We start from the raw sequence: 10,445 nt of genomic DNA on the forward strand, positions 1-10,445 counted from the left end.
GTTCGCTCGCATTTTAGAGCAAAACAAACAAACAAACAAACAAATCAACTTTTTGTTTATGTCCAAAAGAGTACAGATAATTTTTATTTAATTCCAGTTGACATAAAAATTCGATTTTCATTCCTGAACAAAGGAAGAACCGATTAAACCACCTTTTAAAAATACGCATCCACTTTAAATAACGCATCCGTAAAAATAACAAACGGTTTAGTGCCCAAGGAAAGAGTTTGTGTGCTAAGTATGAGCTATTACTGGTATTCTGTTTTCGGTCGTTGTCGTTCTCTTTCGCTCAGTCCTTTCGTTTCTTTTCTAGACTTAGGTCCTCCAGGCATCATGTAACTCTTATCAGAGCTTCTAAAGATATGCCAAAAATTGCCGAATACAGAGAAAAAAGCGGTTCTAAGCAAAAAAATAAACACTCAGCTTTAAGTTTACATCCCGCCGATGCTTGACTTGAATAACTGCGTAGCCACCAGAGTGGACCACAGATATCATGATTTGTCAAAGTGGATTGAAACCAGCGAAAAATGCAGAAAGAAAACATCTTCCAAACCGTTTTCCATTTGAACACGAAAAGCGTTGACTGTGTAAGAACGTTCGTTGATATATAGTATGGCCGTGTAGCCGCGTCGAGCCACAGAAAGCGCCCGTAAAATGATGCCTCGCTTATGTTCAGGTAAGCTCATTAAGGTTGAGCCTGCACTCCAATCGAAAACCAGTACCTGGTCAGCGGTCAACTTAAAAAAAAGCTGACCTCAGTGAGCTTAAGCTTGAGCCCGCGATATGGTCACGTGATACTGGTCAGCTGATGCCTTGTTTTCACAGTTGTCAATTAATCAAAAGATGGATGTCCAATATCAAAGATGTATGCTGTAAACTAGCATGATAGTGGTCACATTGGCATACATGGAGGGGTGGACAGACGGACTTTCGTACAGATGGTTGATGACGTCATGGCTATAAAACCAAGATTTCTCGCATCGACGGGTTACCATATTTTCTTAACAATTGTGCTCCGCGCGCGCGCGCCGAAGGTGCGCGCGGAGCTCCGCTATTAAAGAATAATGACATCGTCTGATTCGTGTCCTATAAAAGGAAGGGTTAACCTGTGATCGACATTGATGTGAACAAAATAATCAAAGCCAATATGGACAAGCACTGGCGTACACGTGGTTTGGCTAGCATCGTACGTATGCGCATAGAAATATCATCCTCAACCAGCGCGGCATAGTCTATTGAGACCTATTATCACGTATTAGAGCGTATTAAAGACAGCAGTTATTAGTCTGCGTAGTTATTCCCATAGCCAATTATATTGGATTCTTGGCGGTGATGTCAAAGTACGAAGCAGGCCGAAAGTATATACAATAAATCAAGAGATTGAACGTGTGGAAAAAAAAATCACTTTTATTACTTGAAACAATATTATTGCATTACTACACCTCAAAAGATTACAAGACCATACATAATAGGGGAAAAGGTTAAACCAAATCCAATCATTTGGGCATTTTCCCCGGCCGCCTAAAATTTCTTATTGTCCTTTCTATCATTATTATTTTGCGATCTAAGGAGTATATAATGTTAACGTGTCATATTGTCTTGTTCGTTATTAGTTTTCTACCGCACTCTCAATTCTGCTTGCTTGTATTCAATTAACTATCAGAAGTCATTTCTTTCGGGAATCATCTAGCGGCCTGGAAAGAGCACGCCAAGCTCTTAATTTCATGCCTCGCCTGTGGAAATAAGATGACAAGTAAAATTAGTCATATATCGTGTTTTCGATAAGGTGAGCAGCTGCCATTTCACAAATCGAAAGGGATTTAGCATTGTCCGTGTTCTCATGGACAACGCCGGATATTCGTCATCACAGTGGTCAAAATTTCTAAAGAGTCCACAAAGAATTTTGACCACTAAATACATCAAGCATAGCACCTTTAATTTTGTTAAGTGTACGTGTGTGTATTTTTTTTTTCTCAGTCGAAGATGACGGCTTTTTACCAATCAATAGATAATGCGCACATGGATGGATCAATCAGAAAACGGTCTTCTTCAAACTATGCTAATGAATTTCTGCTAATAATTATTCATGTGCGTTGATATGAGATGTGTAGATAGTCTGGTTTTCATTGCGCTTTATTAAAAACTAAATTCATTGTCATAATGAACACTCTATTTAAATAGAGTTCCTTTTGTTAAATGACGACTTGCATGACCGAAAAGTTGAAACTTCTTTAATTTTTAATGGTTTGTTTTCCAATGTTTTGTTTACGTTTATCAAACGGTCCTAGTATGCGTGTTAGGAACAAAGTAAAATTAAAGGTATTTTTCTTTCTACATGTATTCTAATAAGTAGTACGTACTTCGCATTTACGTGTCTGACATTTCAGGCTCAAATCGAAAAAAATAACTAATAAATGACAAGGATGTTTTAGGTCAGTAATTAGACGTAGTTAGGGACAGCAAAGTGTTTACTTTTTTCTTTGTATTGCCTTTACATCATGTCAGAAGATATGAGCCGCTGTGGCCCGGTACATCTTCCTGTAGCCTTTAACTTGCTCAGCAGACTTAATGACTCTAATACTAGGAGGGAAGACTTAGCAATGAAAACGAAAAAAAAAAAAAAAAAAAAAGAAAAACAGATAACGTTACATGTGCGTTTTACATGTTGCTACATTTCTTTGAAGTCCTCTTCAAAGCGTGAACACAAAAAGTAAACACAAAACGATAATTTTTCTAGCTTACAATGATCAACGTCGTTAAAAGTCATGACAGCTGTATGAAGGACATCTCTTTTGTGTGTGTGCGTGTGTGTGCAGGAGTCCATGACTAGTAAGCAGGCGACTTGTAAGCGATGCTTTCAAAACTACGGTGGCCCGTAAGTGCCATCCTTAAAGTTAACTAAAAATTGTATTTACCTTGCAAAAAAAAATCCGGCCGTTAGATCCAAAGTCTCCAGTCAACTTCAACAAATTCTTGCGAACCGAAAAATCTAACTGGAGGTTTGATGTTTCGAGTCCATAGTTACACCAGATCCGTAGTTTATACTCCGGATTCAATGTTGTGTTCTTCAGATCCGTAGTTTCTACTCCGGATCCATAGTTTCTTACTCAGGATCCATACTTTTTGCTCCGGATCCAATGGTGTTTACTCCGGATCCAAAGTTGTTTACTCCAGATCCGTAGTTTATACCCCGGATCCAAAGTTGTTTACTCCGTATCCAAAGTTGTTTACTCCGGATCCATATTTTATACTCCGGATCCAAAGTTGTTTACTCCGGATCCATAGTTTATACCCCGAATCCAAAGTTGTTTACTCCGGATCCATAATTTATACTCAGGATCCATAGTTTTTACTCCGGATCCATAGTTTATACTCCGGATCCAAAGTTGTTTACTCCGGATCCATAGTTTATACTCCGGATCCAAAGTTGTTTATATTCCGGATCCGTAGTTTTTACTCCGGATCCAAAGTTGTTTACTCCGGATCCGTAGTTTTTACTCCGGATCCAAAGTTGTTTACTCCGGATCCATAGTTTTTACTCCGGATCCAAAGTTGTTTACTCCGGATCCATAGTTTATACTCCGGATCGAAAGTTTTTTACTGCGGATCCGTAGTTTATATTCCGGATCCGTAGTTTTTACTCCGGATCCATAGTTTTTACTCCGGATCCAAAGTTGTTTACTCCGGATCCGTAGTTTCTTACTCCGGTTGTAAAGTTCCACGAACGCCCTCGTTACCGTGGTGATCACAGTCAAATCAAGGTAACTACTTGGTGTAGGCACTCATATAGTGGTCCGGTGTAGTCACTCATATAGTGGTCCCAGGTGGCGTACTTAATACCCATCCTTAATCATCCCTAGCCGTACCTAAGCATCCCTAACCGTACTTAAACATCCTTAATCGTCCCTAGCCGTACTTTTTCTTCATCCCTAGCAGTACTTAAGCATTCTTAGTCATCCCTCGTCATCCCTAGTCGTACTTAATCATCGTTAATCGTCCGTAAGCGTACTTAATCATATTTAATCACCCCTAGCCGTACCTATGCATCCCTAGCCATAATTAAGCATCCGTAATCGTCCCAAGGAGTACTTTTAAGTAAAAGCATCACTCATCGTCCATAGACGTACCTAAGCATCCATTGTCATTCCTAGGCATACTTAAACATCCTTAATAATCCTCAGCCGTACCTGAGCATTCCTCAGCGTACTTAAGCATCCTTATTCATCCCTAGCCGTAGTTAACTATCCTTTATCATCCCTATGCATACTTAAGCATACCTCATAAAACCCTAGAAGTACCTAAGCATCCATTGTCATCCTTAGGCATACGTAAACATCCTTAATCATCCCTGGGCGTACTTAACAATTCTTAATCATCTCTAGCCGTACCTAAGCATCCCTAGCCGTACCTAATTAAGCATCCTTAATCGTCCCTAGGCAACCTTAAGCATCCTTAGTGATGCCTACGCATACTTAAGCATCCCTCATCATGCCTACACGTACCTAAGCATCCATTCTTATCCATAGGCCTACTTAAGCGTCCTTGATTATCCCTAGCGATCCAGTTACAGTGAAATACAACTACGGGGAAACTTTGGAAAATGGGGAGAGATCACCATAAAGATCGTTCTATAATTTAACATAGACGTTATTTGTTATAAAAACTTACAGAAAGAGGTTATCTCTTATTATTAAAAACTGGATCATTGAATAATGCATATCCAGAGTTTTGATTGGCTAAGCCATCATGGGTTATGAGCCATTATACCATGATCTACAAACACGGCAAGCATACGCCTGATTTTTTGGGCCTTTTTATTTTTATTGTAGTCTAGTTTTCTATATTTTGGGGGCGTTTTTAATAAAACAATTATTCCACTCGCGCTTGTTGGATATGAGATGATTATATCCAACTCGGTGCTACGCGCCTCGTTGGCTATCTGTCATCTCATATCCAACGCGCGCTCATAGAATATTTGTTAATTATCACTGCTACTAAATTTGCAAATGGAAACAAGGAGGCCCCATTAGGGGTTATCAGGATACAGGATATTTAGGTAAAAAGTTATAGGCATACTGGATATTTGGGGGGAAAATTAACCGAATACAGAATATTTAGACCAAACAAAAAAAGCGAGAAAATCCGAGCAAAATCGAGAAAACTTGATGAAGATGCGATGTTGTGTAATACCTTGTGGTCATACAGACGTAGGCTCATCACAAAAACATTTCTTGCCTTTTCGCGTACTTGTAAACGTCGGAAAAAAAAACTTACGAATTCACATTAGGAATGTCTGTCCAATATTGCACCTGTTTGTGGAACTGAACGGAACGAGTACATCCATGGAATCCTCAGCCGCTCTCTTCTTGTAGGCTCAACCAGCATTTCCTTGGAGTTGGCGATTGCAATTCTTACAATATTGTTTTTTCACATGAATACTAAGAAAAAGTACAAAGACGTTTTTGGAGATGCTCATCTCCAACTAGGAGTTCCTGTAGAATGGATATCGTCGAACGAAAAATATGGCATCTATTGTGAAGAAAGCAGAACACCTATCAAAAGACATCAAGGTCACAATGAGAATAGTGATAGTTTTATGGCAAAGAAGAGCATAGATGAAGTGGCATTTGCTAAACGAAAGTGGGTTTCTATTGGTTTGTGACAATGTGGAAGACATGCTGCAAGCGCAAGTAGTCAATGTTCTAGTATCACAACGTGTGAACAGATTTGATATCTTGCAGAATATTGATGCACAGTCTTCGTGGAGATCATTTGATGCTTTCGATTTACCCTATACATTTTGTGAAGTGTTGGGATCAGTATGCTCCGATTTGACACCCTCCTCAGATGTCATAGAAGCTCACCTGAAGGAATTAAAAAAAATCTGGCGGCGTTTGATCTTGAAATAGATGCAGTTGCTGGCGATGGTGACTGTGCTTTTAGAAGCATAATCAGACAACTCTATAAAGTGGTTCCAAACATGACTAAGGAGCACATTAGTTTTTAAGGTTTGTTGAATTTGGAAGAAAAGGACATTTTCACTCTCCGTCAAACGTTTGTTGATCGAATGCTCGAGCCTGATGAAGAACTTAGCGGCGAATTTATCAGAAATACTGACTGTATTACTCTTGCAAGAAATATAGAGGATTGCAGATTTTATAACAATGAACTGGGAGACTTCGTAATGAAAGTTAAGTTCGTCCATTCTGAGAATTCCCATAGTTATTGTTTCTTCAAATGAGGCCTCTCATTGCATTCCATTTGTACCACCGGATCCTATTCTCAAGGAGCCATTGTACGTTGCCTTTACAAGCTATGGCCCCGGCCATTATGATTCAACACATCCTGTGACTGTTGTTGGTAAGTTTTCTAAATGAACCATGGTTACGCGGTAGACAACAAACTACTTTGGCTGCTTTTTTCATTCAAGTTGCAATCAACCTTTCAAGAGAAAGCTTTCCAAAAAAACGTGACTGCATTTTTTAGTATTTAAAGAGGGAGTCATAAAATTTTAGGCGATTAAAAAATAGTTTTGATAATACATCATACAGGAAAAATGGAAGTAATATTTATTAATCAATTTAGTTCTCTAATCTTATTGACTTGATTTGTATTAAATTTACTTTGAAATGACTTTTATCAAAAGAGGATTTCAAGCTTAAATGGAAAATTCCCCACCACTTTAAAGGTAACCCGTGTATTCGCTTCAGAATATACTCAGAACATTACTAGGGGATGGGTGGTAGTTTCCACTACGTATCCGCGTATCCAGACGCTTCAGGGGTGCAGTTTGATTCAGTCTGATTCAGTTTGATTCAGTTTGATTCAGTCTATTAAACAGTTATTCTAACCATTTAGTTTAAGTCCTAGCCCGTTTTCCTGTAAATCGCATAACTGAAGATCGCCGATTCATCGTCTGAATATAATTCAGCAATGATCGACTTTTCTATTTGGGGAATTTTCTATCTTTTATGCAATGAAAATTCTCCATAAGTGTGCTATTGTTAGCACCACATAATTGTAATAATACGAAAAACATGCTGCGCCGTCATATTTATTCCATTATAGAAACCTAGACACTTTGGATTCTAAAATCAGCAACCTATTCACTTATAATTATAGTGGTATTTTTAACACTTAGATGAAAGAAGTGAAACAAACGCGTCCACGCTGCAATTCAGCTTCTGTGCTTGTGGTAGAAAGTCAGCTGGGATGGGGTCAAACTGCTCGATTGCCGAAACCTCAAAGTGCTCTTGTGTGCGAAAAGGAAAAAGGTGTACTCGAAAATGCAGATGCCGCGCGTGAGAGGATGCCAAAACAAGCAGGAGACCAGCAAAAATGAAACAGATAGGCGAGGGTCATGCAAAAGGGTGTCGTTGCGGGATAAATAAAAAAGGAAACTTTGAATCGTGCAAAGATATTGAAGGAAAAAGAAAAACGAAGTGTCCGTGTTTTCGTGATGGTTTATGCTGTGAGTTAAACCATTGTTTTTGCTTAAAGTGCCAAAATCCATTCTCTCAAGTAGAAGCGATGTAAACAGAGGAAAAGAAAAAAGAAACCCGGAAGAGGAAACTTCATTCGTCTTATAAAAGAACGAGAGGACATTACTTGAAAATCAAGGCTCGTGGACTAAGTTAGAGACGTGCTTGCTTGAAACCATTGAATCCCTTTTAGCAAGCCTTTTAAATATTCCAGGTACTGCTGAAAACATTGAAAAGCTTTACAATTTTGTCGCCAGTTCAGAAAAGGTTGAAGAACTTTGTCCATATCTCAGACCTAAAACCTTAAACCAGATAAGGGCCAAAATTTTGCGCGCAAGTGTCAAAGACAAAAGAGGCATTTCTTATCCATGCCTCTAACCCGGAAGATCACGAAAGCTTCCATGTGGGAAACCATGTTTAGTTAATTTCCATATTTTATTCATGTTTTAAGAACCTTTTATTACTAAGTTCAAGTTTATAGTGGTTAATAAAAGAAAAATGTCAATAGTAAAGAGAATTTGTTTCTGAGTTGTTGATGCTTAACCGATCAGAATCAGGTAATTTAAGTCTCTTTTTGTCTCTTTTCTTTGACAACGTACATGAATTTAATGTACACTTGGTGAAAGGATTCTTGCGTCTTTTCATTATTACATATACCTTGTTATGGTTATCTTCAGCCAGACGGCTCTTGGGGAACTGCATATAAACTATCATCACCTACTACTCGAGTTAATAAAACTCAGGTATTTCGCACCTTTACATTGAAGTTACAAGTATATGGCCATATGAAATAACTGTAAACACGTAATTTTCAGGATGCTTAAGTACGGTTAGGGATGCTTAGGTACGGCTAGAGATGGTTAAGGATGCTTATCTACGGCTAGGGATGCTTAGGTACGGCTAAGGATGATTAAGGATGCTTAAGTACGGTTAGGGATGCTTGGGTAGGGTAGGGATGATTAAGGATCCTTAAGTACAGCTATGGGGGAATAAGGATGCTTACGTACGCTTAGGGACGCTTACGTACAGCTAGGGTTGCTTAGGTACGGCTAGGTATGATTAAAGATAGGTATTGAGTACGCCACCTGGGACCACTATATGAGTGACTACACTGGACCACTATATGAGTGCCTACACCAAGTAGTTACCTTAATTTGACTGTGATCACCACGGTAACGAGGGCGTTCGTGGAACTTTGGAACCGGAGTAAGAAACTACGGATCCGGAGTAAAAACTATGGATCCGGGGTAAACAACTTTGAACTTTGGATCCAGAGTAAAAACTATGGATCCGGAGTAAACAACTTTGGATCCGGAGTAAAAACTATGGATCCGGAGTAAAAACTACGGATCCGGAGTAAAAACTACGGATCCGGAATATAAACTACGGATCCGGAGTAAAAAACTTTCGATCCGGAGTATAAACTATGGATCCGGAGTAAACAACTTTGGATCCGGAGTAAAAACTATGGATCAGGAGTAAACAACTTTGGATCCGGAGTAAAAACTATGGATCCGGAGTAAAAACTATGGATCCGGAGTAAGAACTACGGATCCGGAATATAAACTACGGATCCGGAGTAAACAACTTTGGATCCGGAGTATAAACTATGGATCCGGAGTAAACAACTTTGGATCCAGAGTATAAACTACGGATCCGGAGTAAACAACTTTGGATCCGGGGTATAAACTATGGATCCGGAGTAAACAACTTTAGATCCGGAGTATAAACTATGGATCGGGAGTAAACAACTTTGGATCCGGAGTAAAAACTGCGGATCAGGAGTAAACAACATTGGATCCGGAGCAAAAACTATGGATCCTGAGTAAGAAACTATGGATCCGGAGTAGAAACTACGGATATGAAGAACACAACATTGAATCCGGAGTATAAACTACGAATCCGGTGTAACTTTGGACTCGAAACATCAAACCTCCAGTTAGATTTTTCGGTTCGCAAGAATTTGTTGAAGTTGACTGGAAACTTTGGATCTAACGGCCGGATTTTTTTTTGCAAGGTAAATACAATTTTTATTTAACTCTAAGGATGGCACTTACGGGCCACCGTACAAAACGAATACCCGTCTGACAATTATATATATTTGCTAATCCATTTTTTCCCCAGAAGAATCCACCCCTTACCCTTTTTTTGAGTCGTCAAAAACAAGAACCAATTGATCATATCGAGAGTAATGGGTCAAACTAGACTGCTGGACATTTAGCATTTTCTCTTTTTTTTTTACCCCAACCCCCCCCCCCCCCCCAAAAAAAAAAAAAAAAAAAAAGAAAGAAAGAAATTACTTGCCTCCCATTTCTGCCTTGTTGCCTGTTTTTGCACCTTCTATACGAGTGCAGTCCGCACACACCTGGAAGCTTCTTCAGCGCGGCACCTGATCGACGAAAATTTTCTTCTTTACCGACAGCGTCAACTTTATCCACTCGTAATCTTTCGCAATTGCCTTTAAACGCCACGAAACTTGCTACTAACGCAAAAATAACCAAACACTTTAACCACATACTTGTGATATCCCTCCGGTAAGAAGAAAACAGAATGCGATTTTGTTTCGTTAGGTTCTGCAGAATTTGTTCACCGGTAAGGAATTTGTTATTAACAAAGAAGCCGGCTTTCGCTCCTATTCGTTGATACTGACGTGGCGTTCCTTCCAATATTTTACCATAAACTACAGATGTTCTATCTGAGGTCTCACCCAGCTGGCATCTACTTGTCTAATGGGCGTCCAATTTTTCCTCACTTAGTTTTAATTAAGAGGGTTTATTGAATGTAAACTTCTAATCTACGAGGACTCCGATAATTTTTTTGCAATATTGCTAAAATCCTAGCTAGAGGAGCGAAAGAAATTTTTAAAGAATTGTGAGTGACAAGAGTTCCTCACAGGGAGATTATAACCTGAACTTGTAATAACCAGCTCCCCGCTAGGTAGATAGCTCAGTTGGTAGCTGATCG

General features: G+C 39.2%; 1 long non-coding RNA gene across 1 annotated transcript; it reads right to left on the reverse strand.

The window, feature by feature from the left end:
- Window positions 1-1,387: 1,387 nt before the first annotated feature.
- Window positions 1,388-10,146, reverse strand: LOC138051711 (uncharacterized). The gene is made up of 2 exons (XR_011132887.1): window positions 9,786-10,146; window positions 1,388-1,733 (listed from the first exon to the last, which is right to left on the reverse strand). It is a non-coding gene; the product is annotated as an uncharacterized lncRNA (long non-coding RNA).
- Between the last annotated feature and the right edge of the window lie 299 nt (window positions 10,147-10,445).

The sequence above is a fragment of the Montipora capricornis genome, chromosome 6, assembly GCF_036669925.1.
Source record: "Montipora capricornis isolate CH-2021 chromosome 6, ASM3666992v2, whole genome shotgun sequence".
NCBI classification, from domain to species: Eukaryota; Metazoa; Cnidaria; class Anthozoa; order Scleractinia; family Acroporidae; genus Montipora; species Montipora capricornis.